This window comes from Puntigrus tetrazona, chromosome 17 (assembly GCF_018831695.1).
Source record: "Puntigrus tetrazona isolate hp1 chromosome 17, ASM1883169v1, whole genome shotgun sequence".
Lineage (NCBI taxonomy): Eukaryota > Metazoa > Chordata > Actinopteri > Cypriniformes > Cyprinidae > Puntigrus > Puntigrus tetrazona.
In genome coordinates this window covers 2,225,568-2,238,067 of record NC_056715.1, presented here as the reverse complement: position 1 = coordinate 2,238,067, position 12,500 = coordinate 2,225,568, and the positions used below count along the sequence as shown (strand labels likewise).

The 12,500-nt window shown below is 40.6% G+C and overlaps 1 protein-coding gene across 4 annotated transcripts in view; it reads right to left on the bottom strand.

Annotated features, from left to right (window-relative positions):
- LOC122362283 (neuronal PAS domain-containing protein 3) overlaps positions 1-12,500 on the bottom strand; it is a 272,325-nt gene that overhangs the window by 217,231 nt on the left and 42,594 nt on the right. The gene's annotated exons all lie outside the window — the stretch shown is intronic.

Below are 12,500 nucleotides of genomic sequence, written 5' to 3'. Positions count from 1 at the left end.
TTTACTAACATATATGATGAAGAAACTTGTGCATGTGTTTGAGTTGTGGTGAAGTGTGGGCATACACACCTGACCTGTGTGTGTGTGTGTGTGTGTGTGTGTGTGTGTGTGTGTGAGAGTGAGTGTGAGAGAAAGAGAAAGACAGCATCACTGTTCAAGTGCTGCTACGCAAATAAATTATTAAGAGCCGTCTGCTGCACCACATCAAACCAGCAGAGAGACTGAGATATTCACTGCGGTACAGGGACAAGACTGCCGTCATATCTGTTGAGCGCACACACATACATTTATGCTCAGAAATACAGGGACAAACCGGCTTTCTGCTTGTTCCAGCTCTTAAAGGAACAGGCCACCAAAAATTAAATACATCCTTATTTAATTGTCATCGTGTCGTTTTAAAGTCAAACGGTTTTCACAATGTTTATTAGTCGCTCTTTGAAATGAATGGTGACCAGTATCCATAAAGGGCAAAAAAAGCAAAATAAAAGCCATCTATATATATGCCTGTGGGTTATATCCCATCCTCTAAAGACATATGATAGCTTTGGGTGAGGAACAGACTAAAATGTAAGTTACGAATTATATATAAACATGCATTACTAAATAATTACTAAATACAATAAATAACTAAATATTAAATGCGTTTCTTGCGTAAACAAAGCCATTTAATCCTGATATTAATTAAATAACGTATACTAAAAATTTTAATACGCATTTTTAAAACTTAAAACAACAACTGTTTTCAAGATGTACAGTAACAGTACTTGCTTTAATACTAACAATGATATATGACATGTGAAAATATATCATATATACATGAAAATATATGAGGCTGCAGGTGAACTGAGACTCTAGAATTCTGTCTTGAATATAAGGACAAAAAAAAAAAAGTAGCGTTTTATAATAGCGTGGTCCTTGCTGGGTGCACATTAATTTACAAACTAAATGACTCTTAGGAGAATAGTTAATGGAAGCGTTAAGGAAACAGAACTGTTACAGGGAATCAGAACCTCAAATGACAATCTCATTTAATTCTCCGTAATGAGCAGGTAGACAGAAGCCCCAGACATTTTCCGCTGCTAATTTTAAGGGAAAACCGTGCTAAAACGTGTTAAACGGAGCCGAAAGTAGCAACAAACAAGTAGAAATATTGTATAAAGGGTGTGAATGACGGGCGTTCCGAGGAGGAAATCAGCGGGGTGCAGATTCCGTGTGGGCCGGCTAATGAGCAACAACCTCGACAGTCTTTCTTCTCTAATTTTATTTCTTGGAAAAATATTTGTATAATAGTCCCATATTTTCCCAGCTAATGCCAAGGATAAGTCATTATGAGCCCATTGATAACTGCTGCTCTATAAGTCTGTGTTCCTCCGTAACCCCGGGCCTCAAAGCTGCGGTCGGCCCCGCGCCAACACTCCGCTAAAGAGAGCTTGAGCTTTCAGCGCGCCGAATCAAATCCCAGCCAGTGTTTCAGTTCACATTAGGTGAATGACACTCACGCATATGCTTTGCTGAAAGTGCCAGAGGAGAAATCTGAATGATTCAGACCGAGCGTGTGTGTGTGTAGAGAGAGTCTCGTAGCTCAGTGTGGGTGGGTGTGCGCTGTGAACACCGTACCCTCGGCAGGCGTCTAGATTGACTCTCTCCTGTAGGCTATAACGGGTAACATCTCTGATGTCATGAACTTGAGTGAGACACTAATGATGCCAATTTATTCACAACTACAGCTCTTACTTTATCATTCCACACTTGTTCCTTAAGGCCAACTGCAGTTTACAGCGCGAGCCGAGCTGGGAGGATGTAAACCGTGCTGCACAGGAAGTCCAACTCCATCCATTTGGTGGGACAGAGCAATTAAATAAACAAACTCATCCGCGATGAGAGTATTTACTTCTGGCAAGAATGAGCTCACTTTTCAAAGTCAACATGAAGTCTATTTTACATCCATATTATGACAATTTACAGAAATACTAAAATATCCCTTCATCTGAAAATCTAACTCATTATTTATTAATAACTGTCCCCTTCAGCATGCTGTTAAACGCTATTACTGAATCACTGAATCAGCGAGTGCCACCAGTGAAATTCACTTGATCTGTGCATCGAAAAAAAAATGCTTTGGTTTAAGAACTGGACATCGCAGGTTCCCTAATAAAAATATATATTTAAGGATTTATTAGAATTGATTAATTGGTTTACAAAAGACTTATATTTCGGATAAATGCTAATGTAATATAAAAATGAATTCATTGTCAGATCATTGTTAACTGAACACTTTTAAACTTTCGATTCATGTAACAAACGTGGAAAACGCATCACAAAAATACGAGCAAACTGCTGTTTTCAACACTTGCAATAATAAGAAACTTATAATAAGAAGAAGAAATAAAAGATATATACGTCTTGAGCAGCAAATCAGCATGTTGAAATGATTTCTGAAGGATCGTGTGACACTGAAGCCTGGAGTAATCATGCTGAATATTCAGCTCTGCATCGCAGGAATAAATTGCATTTTGAAATATAATAAAACAGAAAGAGTTATTTAAAAGAGCTAGTTCACCCAGAAATGACAATTAATCCATGTTTTACTCACCCTCAAGGCATCCTAGGTTTATATGACTTTCTTAATTCAGATCAATCTAATCGGATGTGTCCTGGCTCTTCCGAGCTGGCATGGGCAGGTGTTTTCAAAAAGTAGTCAAATAAAGCGCATCTATACATATTTCAGCTGAAAGAAGAAAGTCATATGGACCTAGGATGCCTTGAGGTTGAGTAAAACATGGACCAATCTTCATTTTCGTGTGAACTAACCCTTTACATTTGTAATAAGACTTCACAATTTTACTGCTTTCGTTGTATTTTCGATACAGTGGGTGAGCAAAAGAGAAAAAAACCTTACCAGCCCCGAAACTTTTTTGACACAACTTTTTAAAACGGAGTCCGATTTCATGTCGACTTTAAAAGCGGACTCTGCTTTGCAAATGAGCTCCGATGAAACACTTGGCGGGACGGCTGATGCGATAGCATCATGAAACAAAAAATAAACGCACCTCATAGCGAGATTCATTTGTGTTCTTTTTAAGTTTCTTGGGGGTAGGCGAGGGGAACGGGATGTTGTGAGGAGAGAAAGAGGATAAAAGGAAGGAACGAAATGATGGATAGAGCGGAGCGGGTGGCTGTGATTCACTGTTTTGTCACCTGCAGCGGGACTGACCTTCATCTCTCCCCAATCAGCCTATTTACTCAGCATCAACGCCTCTCTTTCACTGGAGTGCCTCAAATTATCAGTGCCATTATTCAAAAAAGACAGCGGCGTGGCGATGCGTCCAGATAGCTCTCAAAACCAACTCCATCAGCCGCTGCTAACGTAGCAAAAATCACACCCCTCAGGAAGACGCCGTCTGATTCGACCGCCGCTTCGTGTGCAACGGAGCTTAGCATTTAATTAATTAAACTTAAAACGCTGACTCTGCCCGCGATTGGTCACGGCTCTTCCTTTTTTGTCTGTATTATTGCCTTTTTTTCGCGCGTTTCTCTCTTTAGCGTACCTGACGCTAAATAAAAGAGTGAAGTGCGACTCGTAGCACATCCCGCAGGCTTCTGGAAGAGTTCGGGTCACGGCCAGCGCTGTTCAATTAAGCCTGCGGCTATTTGTGTGTGTACAGTAGCGGTCTCTCCTAACATTCTCCATTATGTCTACAGTCCTCGCTGTCATATTTGATTTGCTGCGCGATGAAAAGGGAGGGAGTGCGTCAGAGAGACTGTCAGTCACCGCGGGAGAGAGAGGCAGAGAGATACGGGCAGAGAAAGAGAGCGCTTGAAAGGAACGGCAAGAGAGCAATGAAGATCTGCGCAGAGGGAGACCGCATTCGCTTTCGTCTTTGAAATAACTTCCAAACGGCTGGCCGTCGCAGTCGACGGCATTGTGTTACCCACCGCAGCATCTGCATACTATTAATAAGAGCAAAAGAATCGCAATTACACTCTATTACTTCAGAAAAGCGGTGCGAGTAATTGATAGACTGGATCTCGGCCAAATGGCTGCTGTACCAATTAGAGGATCATCTTCTCCTGCTTTGTGCGAATATTTGAGGGCAAACATCTCACGCCATTTGCATGAGGTGTCATTTTGCAGCCAATGATTACAGAGTAGGGAAAGTCTTTGCCCACATAAAGTAAAACATCTGGGAATGTTTTTCCATATATTACGTATGTATTTATGCATTACTGTGTTTATGCATGTCAATCCGGGAGAGATGGTTTCACCTGGAAATATCTGAGCCAAGCCAGTCAAAACCACTCCTTCATTCATATTTATGCATATACCGTGTGTTTTCCCTCCAAAAGCGACACGGTGTTATCGCGCTCAAAAATCATATTTCCCTGATAGGTAGGATGCTTATTAGGGGAGAGGACGCCTCGCAAGGTTTAAATGACAAGCTAACAAGCTTCAACAAGTCACGGTTGTTGTTGAAGCGTTCTGTGAGACGCTACAAAAGCGGACAGCGACCCATCACCTGTACGCAGCACCCACAACTAAACACTTTCAACAAACGAACAGAAATGAACACAACATAAAACCTTACTACTGCATTTACTTAAAAGAGGACAATTATACGTTTTACATTTACATTTAACTAGTTGCTTAGGATCAGCTTAAACCAACTCAAACCATAGTGCTTCAAAACATAGTCACCAGCATATGTTTTTCTTCTAAAAACAAATAAATAGATATGCTTGGTAATAGGAAACATAGATTATTTATATATGTGTATATAATATGTGTGTGTGTGTGTGTGTGTGTATATATATATATATATATATATATATATATATATATATATATATATATATATATATATATATATATATATATATATATTTTTTATTTAAGATTTTTATATTTATTTTACCAATTTTAAATGTATTCAAATTAAATTACATGATTTGCTGATATTAGCTAAAATTGTTCAGCGTGTTAAATTAAATAGTTAAATAAATCTCTATAGCATTACCAACCTTTTCAAGCTAGTGTTATTCATTTTAATTGTGAAATCCACCATATGCTGATTAGTTATGTTTGGAAGAATGACTGCTGGTTCAAGTTGGTCCTGTGCTGGTTCTAAGATGGTAAGCAGGAACTAGTTGCTTAGGACCAGCATAAATCAGCTCAAACCAGCAGCCATGCTTCAAAACATAGCCTACCAAACCAGCACATGCTGTGTTTTTTTTCCAACAGGGTTGAGCCATATATTTTTCTGCTTAAAGACTAACATCGCAAAAAAAAAATTCTACATTTTTTTTTTTTTTGGCGTGTTAAGATTTTGCGTAGGTGGTTGATTTAATTCAAACCCTTAATTTGGCCATATTGATGAAGTGCCATCATAAAAATAAAGAATTCTAAAGCTTTGAGACACGAGGCGTCTCATGCAAATCACTGCAAAACAAATGTCAAATGAAGTGCTGACGCTAAATAGTTGGGGTTTTACATGCATTTTGTTCTACATTCATTTCAGATAACGCCAGATCTGGCTCAGCAGAAAACAACCAGCCTGAAGCTCTACAGCAGGTCTAGCTGCTCATTCTGTTGACAACGCTTTCAAGAAACCTGCCACCACTAATTCATCCGGGGTCGACCGTTTCCACCCGCTTCTTCTGCAGAGCTAGTAGCTTCGTTCTTCAAAATATGCTAAGCAGAATAGAGTTAGCCACAAAGTCTGAAATTCCACCTTAATTGTGGATTACGGTGTGGGAAAATGAAGCAGAGAGGATTTAGACGGAGAGAGAGAGAGAAGACAGTGTGAAGCCCTGGGCAGGAACGTATGCAAACATGGTGGATCCGCGAAGCTGACAGCTGCTTTGATAATATACGATATTTTGTTGGCTCGTGCAAAACAAGACGCCGGATCATGCGAAAACAAAACTCACCTGACATCCGTACTTACTCTGCTAATGCCTGATAGACTTTCCTCACGCACACACACACACACACAACACACTCTCTGAAACCTCATTTCCTCACAATTATGTAACTCCCTCACACAGTTATGCACAAACACACACCCTTTGGGCTATTAACAAAACCTCTGCATGTTTGATCTTTGACACCTCAAATCATGTTTTAACCACTAAACGGCACAGCTGCAATCAATTAGCGGCTGCGCGCTACCTCCAGCTGATAGCGAGGAAAAGCTCCTGTGCTTGGCAGGCGCTGCTCTCCCTCTGGTGCGGGGTGGAGCGGGGCTCTAATGGGACCCAGCCGCCACGCTCGTGCCTTCCCACAGGACTTCTGTGTTTGCAGCAGAGCTGAGCCCACGACGCAAGGAGGGGAGCTATCCGGCCCCGGCGTCTCACGGCGCTGACATAGTGACGAGGTAGGCTGGTGCGATTCTGACAGCCGGCCCGGAGAGACTGCGGCAAAGGGAGGGCCGGGCGATTAAACGTCTTAACTCCGACAACTGGGCACGATTGCTCACGGCTTCTCAGATAGTATCTCCAATGGACAGTGGACATAAGGCCTGGTTTGTTAGACGGGCGCTCTACGCGAGAACACAAATGTTTGGCTAGCTCCTGCAGTACTGCTGAACAACCTCTAGGGGTGACCTTCAAATCCACATTGACATTTTGTCAAGACAAACTTTGAATGTTGACTTCACAAACCCCTTTTCGAGTTGTGAAACGAGTTTAAAACAGAACAGAATGATAAAATGTTGGTGAGCGATAGATAGAACAACGAGACAAATGACGGAACCGATGGAATGAATGAGAGAACAAACGATAGAACAAACAAATAATAGAACGACAGAACAATAGATAGAAGGAAAAAACTGCATAAAGGAACAACAGAATAAGAATAAAAAACAGATAGATAGAAAGAAGAAGATAGAAGAAAAAACAGATAGATAGATGATCCAGAATAGAAGAACAATAATAGAACCCAGAATAAGACGATGGATGGATGGATGGATGGATGGATGGATGGATGGATGGATGGATGGATGGATGGATGGATGGATGGATGGATGGATGGATGGATGGATGGATGGATGGATGGATGGATGGATGGATGGAAATATGGTTAGTTAGGTGGATGGATACAAATATGGTTAGTTAGGTAGATAGATAGATACAAATGTGGTTAGATAGATAGATAGATAGATAGATAGATAGATAGATAGATAGATAGATAGATAGATAGATAGATAGATAGATAGATAGATAGATAGATAGATAGATGCTGAAAGAGCTGAAAGACAGAAGAAAGCAGAAGAAGAGGCCGTTCACTCACAGTTCAACAAACTTCACAACTCAAGGCAACACAAGCTGTTTATCCAAGTATAACTACAGGAAACCGCAGGACAGCCTCCGCCCACACATGAAAGCCGTACAGCAGGGTTTAACTCCTCTAACTACACGCTGCAGTCAGTATGAACTCCACGTTATTATGAGAGTTAATGAGCAGTGGCGTAAAGCCTAAAGAGAGATCTGGAGGGCGGAGACACAGCGAGAATCCAGCGCTATCCTACCATCTCACAGGGGAGCCTCCTGATCCTCAACCCGGCCTGCACCACAGGATCCATCTCACAACACAAATACTGCTGCGTTCACCCCAGAGTCACGGCAGGACCCGATCGGACATTGTTCAACCCTCTGTAGATGCAGTAATCACGGACAGCTGGTGTACTTTAGAACTAGACTGTTGAAAAAAGGTTGTGTGTTCAAGTGCAAATAAAAAGGTAAAATGAGCATAAATCACTTTGCATAAAATCTTCTGCCAAACAATTTAAAGGTGCACACGTTCCGTATCTGATCATGTGACCTGATGAGACCAGCTACATGCCATGAAGAAAGAACGAAACTGTCTACAAGCCAAACTCTCATATATATCATGCGCTATTCCGTCAGATTATTTCCTCCACGGATACGCCGTTCCAACTAGTGTCACAAAACATTAGCTGCAATGTCTCATTTGTGGCACACAAGTAATGTTCTTCACAACCGGCAGCTGACCGATCTTTGAGTTGTCATGACGCTTTCAACAGGACTAGAGCCAATAGATATAAATGTCACTGCAGTAGAAATGTCTTGAACTCTGCTCAAAAAGAAAAGAATTGTCCCATCAAAGAACTAACACTCTCAAAGGGCTCATATAAAACATGCTATGCTTTCATTGAACAGAAACAGGCTGCACGATTAATCAGGGAAAAAATGCAATATGGCTTAGCACTATCTGAAAGACTGCAATTTAATAATAATATAAAATATAGGCAATGCTTGGCACTGTTCATTTACACGTGAGCTGCTCATGGTCTGCCTGTGTGAGAAACTTTAAGGTATGTGTATATATACATATATATCACCTATAACTAAAATTACAATAGTAATATTAAAATAATAATATTTTAATATATAAAATCCTAAATTGTTTAATTTACACTAAAATATTCAAACGGTAATAGAGTTTTTTTACTGTTGCAATGTTTCACTGAAAATGTTGTTGTTGTTATATAATAATAAGTTATTATTATTTTGTTGTTATTTTCTTATTGCTGTACTGATATAAAATCCTAATATGTTTATTTCATTTATTTATTTAGAACTGACGTTTTTTTATTGCAAATGTAATTTTTTTAAATCACAGAATTTGCCGTTACATTGTTCCCCACAAATCGCGTAGGAAGAATAAACAAACTGTTTATTTCATATTACAAGGACACTCTACAAGCAGTCTCAAGTTAAATGCAAGCGTTTTGGCGAATGTTTGTGAAATATCTCATTGTACTGGAAGTAACAACCCTGTGCTTTCTAGTATGAAGACGTACACTCTATTAATTCATATTTATAGCATGAAAAGAGAAGCCCCTGTCATCCTACAGTCAGACAACTCAAGGATCGTCTGCCATGCCAAAACAAAGAGCAGACGACTCGGCCTCGAAATGACGGCAAGGCCAGGCGGGCACCTACCGGAAGATTCTACATTTTTATTGCTTTGCTGCCGACTTTGCTGAGAGTTTGTCTCTTTCACTGGCTCTGCAAGTTAGCTGCTCTCCTCCGTCTGCGCAAAATGAACTATTTAACCTCTTCACAAAGAAGTCTCTGCTTTTCTTTACCTTTCTTTAAAGGTTTTCGCCCTCTTTCTTTCTTTAATTTAGTGAATATTTTTAATGCGTTTTTTAAATAAAGTCAAACTTAATATTCATCCAGTGCTTATCACTGTTTCTTTGCAAAGCAGGCCATAAATATTAATGAGGAGTTTCGCGTGGACCTGAAAGAGCCGGCTACGCATCGTCTTTCTCTGTTAAGAAAGGGGGTTTATCACAAATAAAAACCCCTGGGTAATTTTTCACAGAAATAATTGCCCTGCATGTGGTAAATGGTGTTATTTTCTGGTATTTAAAACTTTGGCAGGGCTCCCCATGTAATGATTTGCTGGCTGCGGAAAGCTCTGGCATGTAGACAGAGCGGGCCGGGCCGGGCCGAGCCGAGCGAGCGAGCGTCAGAGTGAGAACCGCTAAACTAACTGTGGCCGCTCAGCTGGAAGGGTTCTGGAAAAGAAAAGAACTAATTCCGGGGAAGCTGGACTCCAGCAGTGCTGCTCTATGTTGGCTAGATCCATTACGAAAAAAAAAGAAAAGAGGTCACAGACAACAGGACATGTCCGAAACTCTGAATTACAGCATACTCTCCTTTACTTGTTTGAAAAATGAAACTTGGAAGAAAAAGATGAGACTCTGCGCAAGAGGTAATGGATGTCAAACAAATATTCAGATCGATTCAATGAACAATCGATGCATGTTATTCCAAAGAAAACAAACATGCTTCATAATCTTGAAATATTCCAAGCTGAAATTTAAACTGAAATAGCTATACCCCCAAGGAAACTACATTAGAATTTGAATTGGAATAAGAGTAAGGGGAATTTACTGAATTATATTACACAGGTAATGCATTATGGGAAATTAGCCCTGAATCACATTTTTATAAATTAAAGATATCGAAACGTGAACTTACTGTTCATCCGCATACCCATCTATCCATTCATACATTCATCCATTTACCAACTCATCCGTCCATCCATTAATCTACACATCCATCCATCTACCAATTCATTCATCCATCCATCCACCGACCCATCCATCTATCCATTCGTACATTCATCCATCTAACAGTCCACCCATCCATCCATCCATCCTTCCATCTGTCCATCTACCACACATCATCTACCCATCTATTCATCTACCAACTCATCCATCCATCCATCCATGCTCCCACCCATCTGTCCATCTACAAACCCATCCATACATTCACCGACTCATTCATCCATCCACCCATATCAACCTATTAACTTTTTTAATCATTCTTTTTCGAATGAACATTTAAGGTTGTCTGACATATATTTCTTTAAACCCGTTTTAAGTTCTACTTCATTGCATTCAAATTTAAACGAATCTAAAAGACATTATAACTCAATTCAATGAATGACGCACAACCCAAGAACACACAACTCACAATTTTTAACAATCCAATCAATTCCAGATGGACAAAATAACTTTGTTCTTGTCGCAAATCCAATTTGTCATAAAGACGTTTGCGGCAAAAAATACAAGCTAATTTTCCTAGTGAACCAGCATTAGCGCAACAGGAAGAGGGAGGTACGAGACCAGATGAGAGCAGCGCCTTTCACTCAGGTGGCCAGACCGATGCCAGGACGAGACTCATTACAACATTTGTCAGCAGTGCCGTTCTTGCTTGGACGCCGTACAAAACACGCAGCCTGAATCACGCATAGGAGCTCGGCTTGGCTGAAGGCCCTGATGAACATCAGGCACTCTAAGAGAGAGAGTGTGAGAGAGGGAGAAATGGAGGATGACCTTCAGTGAATGTCACTGTAAAGCGCAGAGGAAATTAACACAGGAGAACGCAGAGACACAGAAGCTGGTGGAAAGACGGCGGACCGGGCCGCACGGCTAATGACGGCCACGCTCAGGTCCCGAGCTTCTCTTTCATCACGCACCGCTCGAATTAAACCAAATGTGATTCTAATCGCAATTAGTCTGCAAGTATTAAAATTTCGCCCCGTCCGTCCTCCAATCTACACGTTCGGTCAAACCGCCAATTTGCTCTTGATTGAAGATCGCGATCTCGAGTCACGGCGAAGCACTTATGTTGGGCAAACACTGATTCAGCCACAAACCACCCCAAACTCTGGAAATCAGATGATTAGAGCGTGTTGGCTCCGAGGGGTCTCTCGGTGGAGCTTTATCTCGCTGACCCTGCTGATTTTCATTAAAGATATCAGTAAAATTGTTGTTTTGAAATGAAAAGTCCAAGTGCTTGGCACACAGTGCTAGTTTAATTTCCTGTTGTTTTGGAAGCTTCCAGGGAAAACAAGAGTGTTGACGGGTGAGACAGACTCCTGTTATCAGGTGACACGGGACGCTGGGAGGAATGTGGAGAAAGTGACTGAAACCACAAGATTTCCAGTAGTCTACAGTACCGCCACCAAGCCATTGTTTGCGTCGCATACATTCCGGAATGCAAGTTGACGGAAGCTGGCTATGTGACAAAATTCTGATTTATGCAAATGAGCGGTGACTAACAGTGATACTGCAGTCAAGTAGGAACACCTGCGACTCACCAACGGTATAACAACTTGGCCGCATTTAATGAATTAATCGCTGCCACTGTGAAAGTCTCTACATTTCCATCGCATGTTAATTCATTTTGGTGCGCAAATTTGAATCTAACAAAAAAATATCGAATGCAAATTTGCAAATATCATTGCACGACTCTGCAACACAATGCATAAATACCTATAAAACAAAGCAAAACAAAATAAAATTGTATTTAAAACCTTTTTATCCATACAATGAAAGTCAACATTTGACCCCCCCACTGATTTGCACTGTATCTCAAGACAAGATCAAATACAAAAAATAAACATAATATAAAATAAAGAAGATGTTAAAATGTTTTGTCCATACAATGAATAAAATTGCATAAAATAAAACATACTGTGTGTGTATATAAAATACAGTCTGGACACGAAGCCAATTGCTGTGCAAAACTTCCAAACCTCAAAGAAACCAACAATGCACCTTTGCGATTCCTTAAACCGTACAGTCAGCTCTGAGACGTCTCGTCTCTCCCGTTCTTACATCCTCGTATGAGACTTAAGTAAATTAAACCCGAAGGAATCCGAAGACATCCACAGATAGTGATAGGCAGACTGCACTCTGTCCAGGAAACAGACACATGCATTCAGCCGACTGCGGCCGCGAATACGAACAGCAAATTTCAACACGCAGTAATGTACATACTAATTAGCGTAGAGGCAGAGGAATCCTGGCTAGCATGTTAAATCTGCTACATGACAGAATAATTTGACTCCTTAAAAGGATTATGCAAATTAGTGCTCATCACAGCATAGGAAGACTGAAAAAAGGTGACAGATAATTTATACATAATACACCTTCCCTGGATATCTGCAGGCAATGCAC